This window comes from Mus caroli, unplaced genomic scaffold, assembly GCF_978045245.1.
Source record: "Mus caroli unplaced genomic scaffold, Mus_caroli_1 scaffold_14, whole genome shotgun sequence".
NCBI lineage: Eukaryota > Metazoa > Chordata > Mammalia > Rodentia > Muridae > Mus > Mus caroli.
In genome coordinates this window covers 104,249,543-104,268,644 of record NW_028227269.1, presented here as the reverse complement: position 1 = coordinate 104,268,644, position 19,102 = coordinate 104,249,543, and the positions used below count along the sequence as shown (strand labels likewise).

General features: G+C 48.3%; 1 long non-coding RNA gene across 1 annotated transcript in view; it reads right to left on the bottom strand.

Moving 5' to 3' along the window:
• The window catches only part of LOC115032799 (uncharacterized), a 34,213-nt gene that overhangs the window by 2,428 nt on the left and 12,683 nt on the right, over positions 1–19,102 (bottom strand). Inside the window, exons 2-3 of the long non-coding RNA XR_003838436.2 lie at positions 3,551–3,599; positions 1,254–1,539 (exon numbers count right to left, since the gene is read on the bottom strand). This is a non-coding gene — a long non-coding RNA (uncharacterized LOC115032799). The remainder of the gene's footprint in view (positions 1–1,253; positions 1,540–3,550; positions 3,600–19,102) is intronic.

Here is a 19,102-nt window from a genome sequence, read left to right as displayed (position 1 = left end):
TGTACCTCAGCCTTCTTCCACCACAAATGATCCAGGCCTGGTGATTAGCCTGTGACAGAGACCGCACTGCATGACAGAGACAGCCAGACCCTTTCCTTAATGCCCAACTTTCCCTCTGAAGCTTTTGTCCAACAGCAGTCACTAGGAGGGTGGCCGAGGAGGTCACTAGGAGGGCAGCCAAGGAACAGAGCATAAATAAGATCTCAGACACCTGAAGCTGCCACTCTCTGATAGCATAGGGTAGCAGGAAGATCCCCAAAGAGGAAGAGCCACAACTGAAGGGATGGGGCCAGGCCTTCTTTAGAAACCCCTTGCCGAGCAATGGGCATGAAGGAAAGACCAGACCTCGGCTGACGCAGGGAAAGGTAAGAGTGGGAATGGAAGCTCAAGGCAGGCCAAGCGGGTGCGATTAAAGCAGAGAACTGGGTAGGACACACCTGAACAAAGAGAGAATGTGGCCCAGGAGTAGAGATGACAGCCAGGCCTGGTGACATGAGCCTGTCATCCCAGATACCACAGAGGATCAGAGATTCAAGGCCAGCCTGGCCTACATAGCAAAACCCAATCTCCAAATGAGAAGTGAAGAGGGCTGGCCACAAGGCCTGGGTTCAGCCCTCAGGAGTGGAAAAAAAAATAGCTAGAAGAAAAGCAGGAACAGGGAGTGTGCAGTGGGTGCAAACCTCCATGAGACCCCCCAACTTTTACCAAAAACTAGGCATTTGCTTTGCTCGTTCTTGTTTGTTTGTTTTTTTTCTTTCTTTTTAGCAAAAAGGTAACTTTATAAAGTATTTTCTTAAGTATGTATTAAAAGTTGTTCATCTCCAGTTTATTTTTCAAGCAAAACATGCCAAGAAGTTTCTCCTTTCTGTTTCCTTCCTTCCTTCCTTCCTTCCTTCCTTCCTTCCTTCCTTCCTTCCTTCCTTTTATTATTATTAGGGGTTTTTGTTTGTTTGATTTAGTTTGCTTTGCTTTGCTTTGCTTTGCTTTGGTTTTGGTTTTGGTTTTGGTTTTGGACACAGGGACTCATTGTTACTTAGCTTTGGCTAGCCTGGAACTCTCTATGCAAATCAGGCTGACCCCAGGCCTACAGCAAACCTGCTTTGGCCTCCCCAGTACTGGGATTACAGTGTGCCACCATGGCCAGCCCTGGGTGGGGCCGATCAGTTATCCACAGAAACGGTTGATATTGTCAATTTGACAGCATCTCAAATCACCTGGGACATGGGCCCCAGTATATACCCATCAGGGCTTACCTTGATCACATTAATTGATACATGAGGATTCACCTTCATTTTGAGTGCTACATTCCTGGGGCAGGGTGATCCTGTGCTGTGGTGAAGTGGAGGAAGACAGCTGATGTCTGGAATGGGTTCGTGTGCTGGACGATTCATGGGGCGGTGGGGGAGGAGGGGGCAGTTCCTGCTCTTTCCCAGGTCCATACTTCTGCTGCAGAGGCCTGACTGCTAGCTCTGCACTTCTTGGCCTCCGAGGACAGTCAGCCAACTGTAGACACTTTCAGGGAAGTGTGTCACACAGGATCTAGAAGAGAAAGAAACAGCAACCATTTCCACCTTGTGTGGCCAGGGTGCCAGCACAGTCCGAGGCTGGGGCCTGATGTTTCAGTCCTGATGCGCTAGGCAGTCCCTGGTCTGCACCACAGGGGCTGAAGCTGTCCCTGTGACCCCTGCAGCTCCTAACTTCCTGGGCTACAACATTGGCTCCCCAGTGGTTTACAATCTCAAAGTCCCCGTTGTTGTGAAAACCTCTCCAGCCCTACAGTAGACTGTCCCAGCTTTAGGTACTCAGCTCTGTGCCATCAAAGTGGCCCTAAGACTAAATGTCAGCACATTTCTCTGATCCCGGTGTGACTGATGACTCTGACCTCAGTTCTTGGTCCTGGTGGCTTCTTGGCACCTGCTTTCCTTTACTAATGTCATAATAACATGAAGTACACCAGTGCATGTCCCTCACTGGTGGCTTAGGGCCAAGCACTAAATCACCTGTATAAGATGGAAGGAATTCCAGGGAAGGACCCTGCAGATCCATGAGTTAGAGAGCTGACCCCACCCTGAGAGTTTGGAGCCAGAGACCTAAGCACCAACAGGACGCAGAACTAAGCTAAGGACCCCCTTCCATTTTCTCCCCTGGTCATACAGTTAACACCAGCCCCAGGAAGTAACCTGCATCTGCTAGCCTGAGGCAACTCCAAGTTCAAAGCCAAACTATCCTGCCTGTGGGCTTAAAGAGAGTGGGCTGAAGACAAACCAAGAACTGCCCAGGAGAATAAAGAAGGGTGACCTCACACACACACACACACACACACACACACACACACACACACACACACACATACGGCACACCGCCAGCTCTCCGGAGAGATCAGGGTAACGAACTCCTTTGTACAACACCCTCCCCCGGACAGCCTTCCCCTCTCCTGTCAAGGCCAGGCTAGCTCTGCTGTTTCTCCTTTCTAGCCTCCCTTCCCTAGCAGCATCTGTCACTCAGCATCCGCCTTTACAGCCAGCAAAACTTTCCAAAGCTAATCTATATTCAAATGAGCAAGAAATTGTCAATTCCTCGTGTTGCTGCGGCTGAACTGCAGTCCTACAGAGTATATTAGCAGAAGTCTGGTCACTGTGCTATGACATACTCCCCCTAACGCCATGGCGACTTGTCTCTCTCAGGGCAACAAGAGAAAAGCTTTGCATCTCTCCATGGGACCCCTGAGCTGATGCGAGCCTTGGCGTATGGTTTCTGGCTGGTCGGGTGCAGTTCTTGAGCCTTAAGTCTGAAATTGCAAACCTGAGAAAGCGGGGAGACACAGAGGGCCCTCAGCTTCCTAGAGTCTCAGACACGGCCTTGTTCTCGCTGCCGTTGCCTCTGGGACAAGCAGGCAGAATGGTGGCCTCTACCCATGTTCCATTGTCCAGGTGAAAATGGACAATGAGTCTGAGGATCCTAGGACAGCTGAATGGAACATTCTGGAAGCTTGAAAGTGCAGTTCTATCCCGGCCACAGTCACTCTGGGAGAACGAGTGGAGCACAAGGGTCTCTGGGACGCCAGCTTTGGAGATGATGAGGGAAGACAGGCAGCTTGACAAGCAGGGAAAGAAGGGTAAGAATTCACCGTAGAGCCTCCAGGACACTGTGAGTCACCGGCCCCCAGACACCTGGAGCAGAGTTCCGACCTATGGAAGTGCAAGGGAGTGAAGCTTCTTTGGTCCCTAAATATGTAGTGCCTTGTTCAGAAGCCATGGGAAGGTCCTGTGCCTGGGCTCACAGCACTCCCCAGCCCCGAGGAAGCCAGGAACACAGCAACTAGCCGGCTTGGTTCCATTCTTGACTATTAAAAGTGCCTCCTTCACGATCCCAGGACTCGGGAAATCTAAAGGATGAGACTCCGGATCTCTCAGCGCCACACCCAGGTGACATTCACAAGTAAAGCTTTCTCCATACCAGAAACCTGGCCAGCAGAGGCAGGGCAGAGTCCAGCATCCCACCACAGCTCCTAGGGTAGCTGACAGAAGCCAGAGTCCCAGCATCCTCTTACCTCGGACCTTCAAGCTGATCGCGTCAGTCACGTTCACTCCAGCCATAACCTAAGAAGAAGCGGTGTCAGGTATCAATAACCCACAGTCTGAGAAGATGGCTCGCTCAGTAAAGACCTGATTCTGTCCCTCTTATCCACGTGAGGATGGTGCACACTTATCCCACTGCAGGGGAGGTAAGAACACATTGGTCCCCGGAGCTCACTGGCCAGCCAGCACTGTCTATTTGGTGAGTTCCAGGCCAGTGAGAGACCCTGTCTCAAAACAAAGACAGATGGCCCTGAAGAATGACACCCAACGTCTCCACACGTACATGCAAACACACGCACACCTGCATATATATATATACACACATACAAACACACAAAAGTTGGCTGTTCTCATGGCACATGGCCTGGAAGCAGCCTGCACAGGTTGGGGACATATTTCTCAAGTCCTGAGGTGGCATGCCTCTGCTTCCTGTCTATGTATCTACTTAGATGACGAAATTCAGCGGAGAGAGACCACGACAGACTCCAGACCTCCCCCACCCCCACCCCAACCCCCCAGCTAGGCTAACAGATGTCAGCTTGATCTGAATCCACCGTGTCTCTTCCTCCAGGAGGCCCTCATACTTCACTCCACTGAAGTGTCACCCGTTGGTGACACTCTTTCCTAGCAGCTCTGGCCCTTGTCATCTGGGACAGACAGTTCTGACAGATGCTATGTCACCTCTCTGGGAAACCCCCTGACCACAGAAGCCCAAGCTTGAACCTTCAGTTGTCACTGCCCTGTGACTAGGATGGGGTAAGAAGTATGTGCATCCGCGGGTACCTGGTTACCTGGGTAACATGCCCTCAGACTCCCCTCCAGCCCCTAAGATGTATGAGGGGAAAATGTGTGCATCACGTCCTTTGCAGACAGGGGCTGTGCATGTGGCTGATGCCCCAGCAGAAATGACACCTGACTCAGAAAAGGCAAACCCCTTTCTTCTCTTCCTTAGCTCTCAATTACTAATTCCAAACTCTGTCAGTCCCCAGTGCTGGACTGGACCTGGAGACAAAGGGACCTCACAAATATCCTGTGCCCTAGACGGGCACTAACAGAGAAGGGCCCAGTGCTTCCTCTAATTCTCACAAGAGCTTCTCCAGTTGGCTAATCTCATTCTGTTTTGCCAGTGAGGAAAAAAAAGGATTAGCCAAGCGAGCCTACTATGCAAGGCCACGTGTCACAAAGTGACAGACAGGGCTCCTGTTTCCATCAGAGCCTGCTTGCTCTGCCATCTCCTCAGTGAGCCCCTCACAGTTTTTCCCTGTGAGTTTCGGGGGCTGCTTGCAGCTCCCCAAACTTGCACATTCCCGGGCTACCCTGCCCCCTCCCTGCCTCCTCTCTTTCTGTTGTCTTAGGGACCCAGTAATATCTCCTAACACTTTACACAAGGAGCTTGGTACCCGGAACTTCGCCTGGTTAAATACAGCAGCTGGGATCGTGGCTTTAAAATCTCTCTGATGGTCAGGTTTGTACTTTGTACCCTATGAGTTCTTGCCCACTCCTCAACAAGACACATTATGCATAACATGTTTAGTGACTAACTAGTACTCAACGTAAGTCTGATTTGCAGGCATTTATGGTGTGAACTCCTGTATGCAGGAACTATGGCAGATACAGGGAAGAAAGAGGAGAGATGCCCTGAGCATCCTGCCCACCCGTGGTCAAGAAATAAGAGCAATGCCCATGCGAACCCAGCCTTGTGGTGGACAAGCAAATGGTGTCACCAGGGCGCTCGTGGCAGGTGGCCCTACACATGCCTGACAGAGTCCTGCACGCTCCTCAGTGGGTATCCAGGAGTCAAGGCTCAAGCTTGCTTCTAGAGCATTCCTCTCTCCGTGCAAGAACAAAAGAGATGCACGCCTTCATTAGTTAGACTTCTGCGGAGTTCTAAATCAAACCACAGCATTCAAATTTTAAAAGTTTGATCATCTGAGAAATAAGGATATTAAATATGATTAAATATGATTGCAGTTGAGGGTGCAGGCTGCTCTTCCATTACTTGCTTTGATTAAAAAAAAAAAAAAAACTATCTGAGCTTCGAGACTGAAAAGTTAAATGCAGCAAGGAAGAAAATAAAAGCCAGTGAGTCTGTAGCTGGTCTTACTTTCTGTGAGGAAATCATATTGTTCAAGGAACATTCATCACCACGTCGAGAACACATGAGCTGGCATCGGAAGTGAACGTTCCTCTCTCCCCCTTAATTGCTAAGGATAAGAGGGATCGCAATGAGGAAGAAGTTGCCGCTATGATTCTTTAGGGAACACGAGAAAGGCTACTGTCTTGAATGACACACTGACAGGAAGCCGTGGTTCCTACACTGGGATTTAATTGGTGAAGTATCGGAGTTTAAAGAGTAATAAGGTTCTCTGTTCTCGAGTTATGAGGGGGAAATTGCCCATGATGCTGTGTGGATTATAATATCGGAGTTACTGCTGAGAGTCCATCTTTTAGCCTGTAAATGATTGCTTTTTTTTTTTACTGCTCTTCTGAGAATCTCTCATGTCTCCCCCTACTTTCCCCCTTGGCTTGTGCCAAGGATGCTGAACTTCGGGGACTTTCCAAGAAGGTTTGGTCACTACAAGATCAAAACACATTTGGACAAAGGAATACTGTGGTGAAGATCAAGAAGGGTCTCTACAGCAGTGTCAAATGTCAACTGCAGTCATCTTCAGAGATGAAATGGATGCCAAAAATGTTAAGAGAGAGGAAAGAGAGAGAGGGAGGGAGGGAGGGAGGGGAGGAGGGAGAGAGGGAGAGAAATAGAGGGGGAGAGAGAGAGACCCTAGGTAATAATAGTTCACTTACCTCAACATTTTAATTGAAGAGTTGGCTGGGGCTCAAACAAGGCCCTGACCAACTACAGCCCTCAAGATATCAGCAGAGAGAAAAACGATCAACCAAAGATGAAGTCTGACATCAGGGAAGGTTGAGGTCACTGTGAGAGTGGTGGTGGGGACGACTGCAAAATTATTTCCTTCAAAATCATTCGAAGATGCACATTACGGAGAGGTCTACCAAACCCAGAATCTAGAGCTGGCTTTGGAAAATAAAAACTGAATCCTCAGTTTGAATTGCTGTGGACAAGAGAAGGGGTCACCGCTTCTCCCAAGGCCATGACGGTGGAGATGCTCATGCCAGCACTCTGAAGGCAGAGGTAGGAGGATCTCAGGTTTAAAACTAGCCTGAGCTACATGGTAAGTTTTAAGCCAGCCTGGGCTACATTGTAAGACCTTGTCTCAAAATCAAACAAAAAGAAGTAAGTTGAGTTTGGGCTAAAAACCATGTAGCCTTTCAGTGGAAACATTGTGTGCGATATCTGGGCCACAGATGTCATCTGAATAGTATTGACCGCTTGCCTGAGGGTCCCTGGGCATCTGTCCCTTACCTGCTAGCAGTCTGAGACAGGAAGCCTGTGTCTGTCTCACTCTGTCGTCTCTGTGTCTGTTTCCAAGGGGCTCCAGAACTAGGCTCTGAAGACCCACAGGAGACTCTAGCCAGGCTGGGTCTCAGGCATCTCGAGACTGAACCCACTGTCAAGTGCTCAGCCTTTGGTCTCTCACTCTGTGCCTAGATGAGGAAGATGATGAGAACCCTCAGTGGCCCTGTCAGAGGTTGCATGTCAGCGCTGCATGCTGGGCTGGGGGCCACCGTGCAGGTCCAGAGGCAGGGATATGCAGGGCTCTCTCCTTAGCACACACATCCCACCAGGTGGGTGGCAGTGCTTGCTAAGAGCACAGAGGAGGGAGTGCCAGACTTCCAAGTGCCTTCGAGGGCTGAAGAGATGGATCAGTCCATAAAGCCTCTGCCTCACAAGCCTGGGCATCAGAACTCGGATTCCCAGCACACACATTTATAAAGAACGGCTGTGGTGGTGCGCGCCTGCAATCTGAGCCACGAGAGAAGTGAAAGGTGGAGCCCAAGAAGCACACAGGCCAGCCCAGCCAGTGTGACAGAGTCCCATGCTGGCTAGAGACCCTGTCTCAAAAAGGCAGAAGGTTCCAGAAGTTGTTCTCTGACCTCCACATACACATTGTACACACTCAGACTCACCCACCACCACACACACATACACACATATACACATACACATACATACATGCATGCAGTCACTCACAGACACATACACATACATACATACACACACTCACATACACATACACATACTCATACACACATACACACACATACATACACACATACACATACATACATACACACACTCACACACATACATACACACACATACACAGACTCACACACACATACACAGTCACTCATACACACCTACACATAGTCACTCACACACACACATATATACATACATACATACACACACATATACACAGTCACTCACGTACATACATACATACATACATATGCACACACACTCTCACACACAGCCCAGTATTAGAGGAAGGCTTGCTGATAACTCAATTAACCTGGGCCCCACCCTCTCAGAACTCTGTCCACTTCAGGTACCCCAGTACTATGCATTTTTTAAAAGATTAATTTTATCATTTCAATTATGTTTAGGAGTGTGTGTGTGTGTGTGTGTGTGTGTGTGTGTGTGCGTGCGCTAGAGGCATCAAATCTCCTTGGCGCTGGAGTTACAAATGACTGTGAACTACCCAACATCACCTCAGGCCCTCTGGAAGAGCAGTCTTGGCTGCTGACCCTCTCTCCAGCCCCCCAGGGATCTGACACATTAAGGAGCCTTCCTACACTCTCTAAGTGCCTGGGTTCTAAGTCCCCCGCCCAATCGATCTGAGAATTGCATCGTTTTTAAATATAATTTTCAACAGCATTTTCTCCAAAGGCAGCATCGTTCATGAATTTAGCCTTGCACAGTTTGCTCGTGGGCAGTTTCTGTCTTAACAGTGTGATGTCCACATCCGAAGGAGAAGTAAAACATCCATGCCTATGGATCTCTCTCTTAGAGAAATCCACTTTTTGTCTCCGCTTGTATTTCTGTTTCTGGTGTGTAATATAATTTTCCCCATGATGAAGAATTATAAATTCCATAAAAGGGCCATGAATTCTTTGTAATACTTTACTGATCGGCACATCTGATATTTCTGTACTTGCGAGATGAGTGTAATTACGGAATTTTAGAATCACAATAGAAAATTATAAGATGAAAATAATTATGGAACTTTAGAATTATAATGGAAAGAGAAAGCGAGGGCTCAAAATGCAAGCATTGCTTGAAAGGGCGCTTGCCTATATTCTCCTTTGCATAAGTATACAAGAAATAACACTCTTCCAGGCAATACTTTATATTATTATTACTAAACCCACACTGGGAGATGACTTGGGGGAGTCAGTGTGGTGGTGCACACTTGTAGTCTCAGTGAGCACCTGGGGAGGCAGAAACAGGCAGATCCCGGAGGGCTTGATGCACAGCCAGTTTAGCCCTTGTTGAGTTCCAGGCCAGTTCTTGTACTGGCTGGTTTTATGTGTCAACTTGACACAAGCTGGAGTTATCACAGAGAAAGGAGCTTAAGTTGAGGAAATGCCTCCATGAGATCCAGCTGTAAGGCATTTCCTCAATTAGTGATCTAGAGTGGGAGGGCCCATTGTGGGTGGTGTCATCCCTGGGCTGGGAGTCCTGGGTTCTATAAGAGAGCAAGCTGAGCAAGCCAGGGGAAGCAAGGCAGTAAGGAACATCCCTCCATGTCCTCTGCATCAGCTCCTGCTTCCTGACCTGCTTGAGTTCCAGTCCTGACATCCTTTGGTGATCAACAGCAGTATGGGAAGTATAAGCTGAATAAATCCTTTCCTCCCCAGCTTGCTTCTTGGTCATGATGTTTTGTGCAAGAATAGAAACCCTGACTAGACAGTTCTAAACAGAAAAGTCAAGATAAGTGATACCCAATGTTGTCTTCAGTCCTCCATCTTCATGAACATGAAGCAAATCCACATATGACTTCATGGGATGCTGGTGACATAAGCCCTGGCCTTCAGGAACCTATTGGAATCTCAGCAGGCTCGTCACCATGGTGCTTGGAAAGTTCCAGATGACCTAGACTCAGTGTCAGGCAAGCATGTTTTCCCATGGTCTCAAGTATCTTAATTTACGTGTTAAAGGCCTGTGGGAAGCCATGCCAGTGCACATCCTAAGGGGAGAGGGCGGGGGAAGACATGTTTTCCCAACAGGCTGATGAGGAGTCTTCCTTCCAGTTTTTAACATTTTCCTTTTGTTTTAAAGATTTGTTTTTATCATTTCAATTACATGCATGTGCATGTGCCTAAGTGTAGATATGTGCACATGAGGGCAGGTGCCCAGCCCACAGAGGTCTCTCCCTAGAGATAGGTGGTCTGCTTGATGTGGATGCTGGGAACTAAACTCCATACCCCCGCCCCGGGGCCATGATGCTCTCATTCCTAAGGCTGCCAAGCCATCTCTCCAGCCCCTTACTTAACAGTTTGTTTGTTTGTTTGTTTGTCCGACTGGTTGGTTGGTTAGTTGGTGGGTGGTTGGCTGGCTGGCTGGTTGGTTGGTTGGTTAGTTGGTGGTTGGTTGATTGGTTGGTGGTTGGTTAGTTGGTTAGTTGGTGGTTGGTTGGTTGCTTGCTTGCTTGCTTGGTTGTTTGGTGGCTGGTTGGTTAGTTGGTGGTTGGTTGGCTGGTTAGTTGGTTGGTTGGTTGGTGAGTTGGTGGGTTGGTTGGTTGTTTTTTTGAGACTGGGTTTCTCTGTGTAACTCTGGCTGACTTTGTAGACCAGGCTGGCCTTGAGCTCACAGAGATCTGCCTGCTTCTGCCTCCCAAGTGCTGAGACTAAAGGTGTTTGTCACCACTCCCACTTTACCATTTTCAATGTTTCCCTTTATTATTTCATTTTAAAAGAGGCTGTGAGAGAACTCTGTACCTAAAGCCGCTTGTTGCCTGGCACACTTGAGTTTGATCCCTGTGGCTCATGTATATCACCAGCTTCAGATTACAAGAATCACAATCCCAGCATCCCAACAGCAAGAGGTGGAGACCAGAGAATCCATCACCCAGAAGCTCAGATACACAGACCACGGCAGAAATGACAAGAAAACAAGGTGGAAAGCCAGAATTGACTCCAAAAGCTGTCCTCTGACCTCCACACATGCATCATGGCATATGCATACCTACCCTCACACATATACATACATACATGCATACATACATACATACATACATATAAATACAAATAATACCTATACTCACGCATACACACATACACACATGCATACATACATACATACAAATAAATAAATACAAATAATACCTATACTCACATATACACACACACATATATACATGAATAAGATGTCTGGAATATGTGGGGGAGGTATACTTACAGAGAAAACCAACATTCATACATATCATAGTGACCCTGAAATGTGGACAGTGCCTTACAATGGTCCAGTGATCTGGATGAGAAGAAGCTCAAGGAAGACAGAGACGGTGTGCATGCAAGAGTGTGAGCGTTAGTGCCACCCTCATTTGCTGACAGTGGTCTCCAATTTCTCTGGCCTTTCAGTGTGGACTCAATACCAGTGACTAGTCAGGGAGCTTCTAGGCTTTTCTATCCAGTCTGTCTGCTGAGGCAGCCAGCTTCTTGTACTGACAGACACCTGTTTGTTTCTCTGTCTCGCCAACAAACAGCCAGCCATATTTGGACCACCCAACTCCATCTCAGAAGCCAGTCTGGGATGTAAAATATGCACATGTTCTATTGGTTCTGTCCCTCCAGAGAGCCCTGCCTAGCATAGCTCCCAAGAGCTAGTCATCAAACTGACGCCAGACAACACCAGACAGGAGCCCAGGAGACGGGTGACGCCTCCCTTTATAGTGTTATGATCATGAGCCCAGGGGGTCTGCAACTTTTCCTGTGGTGGATGCAAGCAGGGGCTCCCTAGATTTGTGGTGCGCACTGTGGCAGCTACTCAGCTCCCTCGCCATCAACAGAAAGCAGGCGCGGATGCCAACCACAGGTGTGGCTGGATGAGAGCTTGCTACTATCGAAGAAGCCAGACAGAACTCAGGCTTTAGGTTGCTGATCTGCGATCTCAGTGAGGAACAACTGAGAAACTCGAGCAGATAGTCCACGTGAGGGGTTTTATTTTGTTGGTTGGAAGGCTGTTTGGTTAGTTTTCATTTGTTTGTGTTTCTGTGTGTGTATCTGTGTGTGTGCGTATCTGTGTGGTGTATCTGTGTGTATATCTGTGTGTGTCTGTTTCTCTCTCTCTGTGTGTGTGTGTGTGTGTGTGTGTGTGTGTGTGTGTATGTTTCTGTGTGTATCTGTGTGGTGTGTGGTGTATCTGTGTATATGTGTCTGATTCTCTCTGTCTGCCTCTGTGTGTGTGTGTGTGTATGCTTGTGTCTGTGTGTGTGTGTGTTCACGGGGGTATACTTGTGTGCATGCATGTGGCGGCCTGTCCTTGGTGGCTATTCTCAGAAACAACACCACCTCCTTTGAGACAGAGTTGCTCTCTTGCCTGGGGCTTACAAAATAGGCTAGCCTGCCTGGCTGGTCAGTAAGGCCCAGGGATCCTCCTGTCTCTGTCTCCTCAGCCTGGGGTTGTAACCACATGTTAGCATGTTCATGGTTCATGGGTTCTGGAAATCAAACTCAGGGCCTCAGTATCCAAGGCAAGTACTTTACCAACTGAGCCATCTCCCCAGCCTGGGTTTGTTAGGTTTTTTTGAGGCAGGACCTGGCTGTGTATCCTGGTTTAGCCTCGAACTCCCAATCTTCCTGCCTCTGCTTCCTAAAGTCTGGGATTACAGGCTTGTACTCTGCGTCCCAGTTGTCTCTCTGTGAACCTTTCTCATCTTCAGCTGGCCCGTGTGCAGATATTTCTCCTTCTTGGAACTCCCTGAAGCCCTGGCAGCCACTGATGAAAGCAGCAAAGATTTGCTCTCGAGTATAAACCGGGAATGCCCCGATTCCCGTGGAGAATGGTAACATCTACCTGTGTGGTAATAAGTAGCTTCCATCAGCTGGAGACCAACATTTATGGGCTGCACACACAGGGGAGGGAGGCTGGGGAGTTAGACACGTCACCTACCTGGTACTATGTAAAACATTACAATGTCTCTTTCACTCCACATGTAAAGCCTTCTCATAAATGTACAAATGATGTTTAGACATTGAAACCGGCAGGGTTTGCAGAGAGGCGCCATCACTCCTGCCTGGATTCCCATTAAGAGCCTCCATTCTCCTGAGAGCCACTTCTGGCCTCCAGCCTCCCTCTTCCCACCTCTACTGTGTTAGCCCCCCACCCCACTCCCTGCTTTATCCACTCAGACTTCCTACCCACATTAGAACCCTGGAACACTTGGCTTATGGGCATCCCGGATGACGGGAGCTTTTGTTTTATTTATTTAAAGCTTGGCTGCCCCCCACCAGTCTCCTGAGAGAATGCATCACAGAGTCACTGGGGTGCATATACCTCCGAAAGGGCGTGCATTCCAAGACTGTTGACTTTGAGCCAAGGCTAAAAGCACTTTCTCAGACATAAGGGCCCAGGGAATGCTACCATGGAGGTGTAATGTTAGCACCGCTGTTAAAATAATATCCAGCACCCTTTCAGAGGAGTAGATCAAATTGATGCATCTCCAACCTGGTTCAGGGCTTCATTCATCACAGTCAGAGGTAGGTATGGGAGAATGGCTGCATTATTCCTGTCTGCAGAGTGACCTTCACTGTGATGACACTGGGCTCAAGAAGTCACCTCGGTCTCCCCTCTGGCTCTATTGATCTAGAACACTTAGGGCCATGTGAAGAGAGCTCAAGACACCAAAGCGCAGAACTGTGACCCTGGGTGAGCTGCTCTGTGAGGCCCTTTGACAAAGGTGACTGAATGGAACCAGATGATGGGTCCCGTCTGCCCCGTGGATGCAGACAAACCAATCAAAGCACAGAGAGCCATGCTGGAAAGTCAGATGGCTAAGTCCGTGAAGAGCTCGTTGCTCAAGCATGAGGACCGTAAATCAATACCCGGAGGCCGTGTAAATACTCTGTAATCCCAGGACTGGGGACTGAGGCGGAGAGGCACAGAGACATGGAGTGGTCTGGGACAAGCTGACTCCTCCGTACCACTCACATACTGTCACTAAGAAGGTGAGCAAACCTGACGCTGTGGTATTGTTTAAAGCTCATTTTCTTGTGAATAATCAGAAGGGAGGCCCGTGATTTTAATGGAATGCTACGAGCCGCATTTTAATTATTGCCAGGACTTAAGTCCTTTAGTGAAATACATATTTATAAACCTTGGTGGGGCATAGATCATTTACCTAATAGAGCAAGGCTGCTCGAAGGTTGCTGTCACTAATCTATCAGGTAAATATCCATTTATAATTGGTTCTTTAATCCTTGGTCTTTCCCCTGATAGGTTGGAGCAACCCAGCAAGACCGCTTCATTCTTCAGGGAAAGTCTGTTATCATCCATCACAATGTCAATAGAAATATATACATTAAAGCAATTATAGAAACCACGGCCTGAGATGAGCTCTAGCTCAGCCAGAGACAGCAACCCAAACCAAACAGCTACAGGGCAAAGAAAGGATCTGCTGCACTCGAGAGCAGCTGGTCAGAGACACAGGCTTCCGAATAGGATACGAATCCTGCTGTCCCTACAAAAGAAAAGCATGCACTCTGCAACCCCCTAAATCCTACCCTCACTTGCGCCTCCAGCCATAGTCACCCACAAATACTTCATTTTGGGGTACCAGGTTTCAGGCTCTAAACTGGTCTGATTGTCAGCAGCATCCACTGGGTAGAGCTGCCTCTTAGATGTTCTTCGGAGCATCTCCTGAGAGATGCTGATGAGGAAATTGGAGTTCACAGTGCTGGAACAGCCCCAGGTCCCACACCCTGGAGCTTGACCCCTAGTTCCCTCTCCTCTGCTTGGTCCCCAAGGCTGAGCAGTCAGGCACTGGTGCTGTCCCTGAGACCAAAGTCATCACCTGAGCCAACAGTGACCTGGAACAGAGAGGATGACTCTGCTCCATTTTCTCCTGACCATGTTAACTGGCCCCAACTGAGCCTCACAAGCCTCCACATCTATTGCCTATTTGCTAGACTCATACTCCTCTGTAGTCTCCCTCCAGAGAGCACAGTGACTACCAATGCTCCCACTGAAATGGGGATCCCGGAACCCTGAAGCTTGCCTCCCCAGACCCCAAAGGATCCTTACCTTCCGGCATGCCCCAATTACCTTAAGATCCTATTGGACCAGAGGTAGCCATGGTAGTCATGACTTGAGACACTGAGAAAACATACACTCAGCTGTAGAGAGTACTCATTCCCCAATGGGGAAGAGGACCGTGATCAACAGCCATGATCTTTTGACACAAATCTTTTCATAGTCAAAATGCCCTCGAGAGCTGGACTGGCCATCCCAGAAAAGGATGGCCCTGGTCAAAGGCCAGGAAGCCAGAGGGAAAGCTGAGAAGCTAACCTGGTACCTAGACCCGGAAGCTATGAGCCTGACTCTGTGCAATGATCCCCTGGGAAGCATAAAGGGAAAGATGGAAGGGATCAGACTAGGAGATTTTATTCCTATTCCATATTGCTGGCGGAGTAGTCCATCTGTAACAGACGCAAAAGGGTCTCATTTGTACTTTGCCTTGAGAACTGCTGTTCCAGTGTTACAGGAGGAGGAAGTTGAGGCACGAACAATCTCTGAAGGACCCAGCCACATCTCACTGCTAACTGTTCTTGTGCAGTTAAGTCCCTCTACATAGAGAGAATACGGTAACCCCTCCTCTGTCTGGGCTTAGGAGGAAATGAACCGTCTCGCGCATAGATGTTCCAGGTAACTGAATGTATACCTTTGAGCCCCAAAACGTTTTCAGATTTTAATTATTTTAATGGAAACATCTTATCGTTCTTAAAACAGCCTATTCCGAGTGATTAACCTTGTCTCATTGGCACAGGGCCATTAGCACTCACAGTCGCTGCTGTGATGTAACCCAGTGACAGGGCCTCACCACGATGCTTCCCGCTGCTGGCTGGCCACTTTCTGGACCACACAGCAGCTCCCATCTGTGCCTCCCTACAGACCTGCTTCTCTCGCCCACTATGCAGGCAAAGTGCCCTCTGAATACCAACTGCTCAACTCCTCTCCTGAGAAGAGGCCCCTGTGCCTGTCACTGGCTGGACACAGGACCCCATGCTCTGTTCCCCCCACACCCACCCTCTGCTACTCTTAGATGGCTCTGCCATTTGAGTCTCCTTTGCAGTCTGCTCTGATGATACCTGGATGGCTCATTTACTCTCCACCCATTGCATGCTGGTCCCTAGCTCCTGGCCCTAGGTCAGGCTGCTCCCTCCCGCCTAGACAATGATTTTTCAGAGTGTGTGCTGAGGGTCCTGGGGGTCCTCAGAGTCTCCTGGGGGTCCCTGGGTTCTCCCTTCTCCCGACTCCTAGGTGGGATGGCTTGAATACAGACACATTGTCCAAGGCAACCTATCTGAGCAAATGGAATGAGGAGTTCAACAGAAGAGCAAGCTACCGTCCTGTGAATGAGGCACTGGGAGAGATGCACTAACACATAAAAGGCGCTGAGTTTACATGTTTCATTTTGGAGAAAGAAGAAATCTTCCCATGAGTTTATATATACATTGTTTATGTTCTGTGTAGCAACTGACTTTATCGCGGGCCCTTCTAATGAATCTGAGAGTGTATTTACAATCATTCTGCTTTCATTTTTAGCATAGTAAATATTAATCTCTGTTGTCTACATAACAAAGGGAGTTTGAGGTCTCAGCAGTTCTCAAGGGTGGTAGACATTTCTCCCAGGATGCACCTCGAGAGCAAAAGTCTATAAAGGTAGAAGGGTATCCCTCAGAACAAAGTCTGTGACTTGTCAAATCCAGAATCCATGTTTTCCCACAGCCACTTCCTCTGAGCTGAAGCCCTGGGCTGGGGACTCATGGTGGCTCATGGCATCTTTTCTATCCATTCCCACCCCCCCCCCATACACACACACCCCTCTGTGGAACTCTCGGGCCTCCCTGTGTGTTACACCAAAGCGCCTGAAGACTGGAGGAATCTCTGGGGTCTTTTTACTCTTGACCTGCACAGAACCTAGTCCCGAGTATGCCAGTGGAGTCTAATGAATGCATACATTTGCCCACTTCTCACTGTGACATCACCCTTCTGCATTAAAACTTCATCCCACTCTCTTGCTAGAGAAATGGTGCAGAAGGAAGGGCACAGGATGCTCTTGCAGAGGAAGCAGGGTCCATTCCCAGCACCCACGTGTTGCTCATAACCATCTTTAGCTCGAGTTCTAGGAGAGACAATGCCATTGGCATGAGGCATACCAGCCATGCCCCTGCAAAACACTCATACGCATACAATAAAATAAAAATAATTTTTAAAAAAATTCTTTTAAGCAATTTCTTGAGAAATAAAAATAATGCTAATATCCAAGAACTGGATGGTGCTGAGGTTCAACAGGCTGTGTGTAGACTGGAAAACAAGCACCCCCCTCCCCAGCTCCTCGCCATAGCGAGCCAGGACTGTCCCTCCTACACACAGTTCCTTCCACAAAACTGTATGAATCCACCAGGGAAGCCAGAACCCCCATGATCCAGTCGGGGGGACATTCAAGCCACAGCTGTGAGTGATACTAGTCCCTGTACTGGAGATATTGAAGCACCAGTCAGATATGACTGTTGTGAGCCAACTGTGCTGGTCATCAGACTGCTACCACACTTCCCTCGGGGTCTTCTCTGCCTCCCTTCTTCACAGTTAAAGACCTTAGTGGTTACACTGAGCCTACAAGATAATCTTCCTAACCCGTGGTTAGTTGATTAGCAGCCTAAATTCTGACTCGGCCTTGATTTTGCCTGTGTCATATAAAGTCACCTGCTTGCTGGTTCCAGGGATGAAGATGTGGACATTTGGGGGCAATCATTCAGCAATCACGGGAAGATCATACCAAGGAAGATGGGCCACATTGTGACTAAACCTTGCCATATGGTTCTTAGGACTTTAGAATTAGGAAGTATTTGGAAGAGCGTCTCGGTGTGGGCTACCGATTCCAACCATGCTCTCAACAGAGCCTAATGAGCCGTTATGGTGTTTGCTTAGAAGACCACAGCACCATCAGAAAGACAAACAGTGCTCATGGGATTTCAGATAAAAAGTCTGCTGGGAATTAAACTAGAGGTTTTGTTGGAACTAATTGTGGACTAATTGAATTGATGGTGGCACCTTACAGATAGCATTCAGGCAATAGCATAATTATTGCTAGCTACTTTTAGCCAAGTTTACAGTGAGGACTGGAATAAAATTTTAAAAATAAAATAAAATGTTTCCTTGGGTAGTCCTGTGTGCTCAGGGTGTTCTAGAGGTTTTCTCAAAAAAAAAAATTATTTTATGTATATGAGTATATTGTAGCTGTCCTCAGCCACCAGAAGAGGGCATTGGATCCCATTACAGGTGGTTGTGAGCCACCCTGTGGTTGCTGTGAATTGAACTCAGGACCTCTGGAAGAGCAGTCAAGTGCTCTTGAACACTGAGCCATCTCACCAACCCCGAGGTTTACTCCTTTTTAAAGGAAGTCTTTCAAATGGATTCATAGCTTTATATCCTGGAGCTGGCGGGGGAGGGGGGTAGCAGAGCCGTCTTCCCATCATTCCAGTGAAATGGAGAACACAGGATGTTGGGGTGCCAGGGATGGGGAAGGTCTGCTGAAGAAGACCACAGGGATGGTGGAGGTAGCTCAGGAGAGAGGCTGTGTGGGTTGCAAATAGCACCCACAGAGACGAGGCTGCTCAAGTCCTTCAGAGCTCATTCCACAATGCCATGTGCCCTAGACACAAGCACATCGGGTTTTACATTTGCCCTGCTGTTCTTTGGTCTTGCTTTGGCCATGTTCCTCCTTCTGTGCCCCTGTCCGTTCCCCCTGGAATTGTCATATTTTCTCTAGGCTGGCAAATGTTGGGAATACAACAGAGACACCAAACTTATGCTTTGAAACCATGTCGGAACTTTTAAGGCTTATGGACCCTATGTTTTCATGGTAAGGTGAGCATTAGTCTTCTTCAGGCCAGGATAGAGCACTACAGTAAAGTTTTATATATATATTTATACACACACACATATATATATTGTCATGGATGTCAGCTTGACAAGGGTTAGGCCTCTAATGGCTAATCTTCACTGACCACGTGAATAGATTTCAAATCACCTATGAGATTCAGGCATACCTCTGGGAAATTTTAGAGCGGACTCCCCGAGAGGGGAAGACCCATCTTAAATCTGTATGTCACTATCCCGTGAGCTAGAGGACCTTCCTGTGACTTTTACCGGTTTAAAGTGGAAGGAGGAAAAAGCCAGGAGAATTCCAGTACTCCCGTTCTACCTTTCCTGTCCACAGAGGCCTGTCCTGCTCTTCTCCATGGCCCCCTCCCACCATGACACACCAGAGTACACCTCTGTTCCCTCAAGACATGTCTCCCACAAAGGCAGCCACTGTGACAAGAAAGTGACCAACACACAGCTTCCTAGTTTCCCACGAATCCCACTTCACATT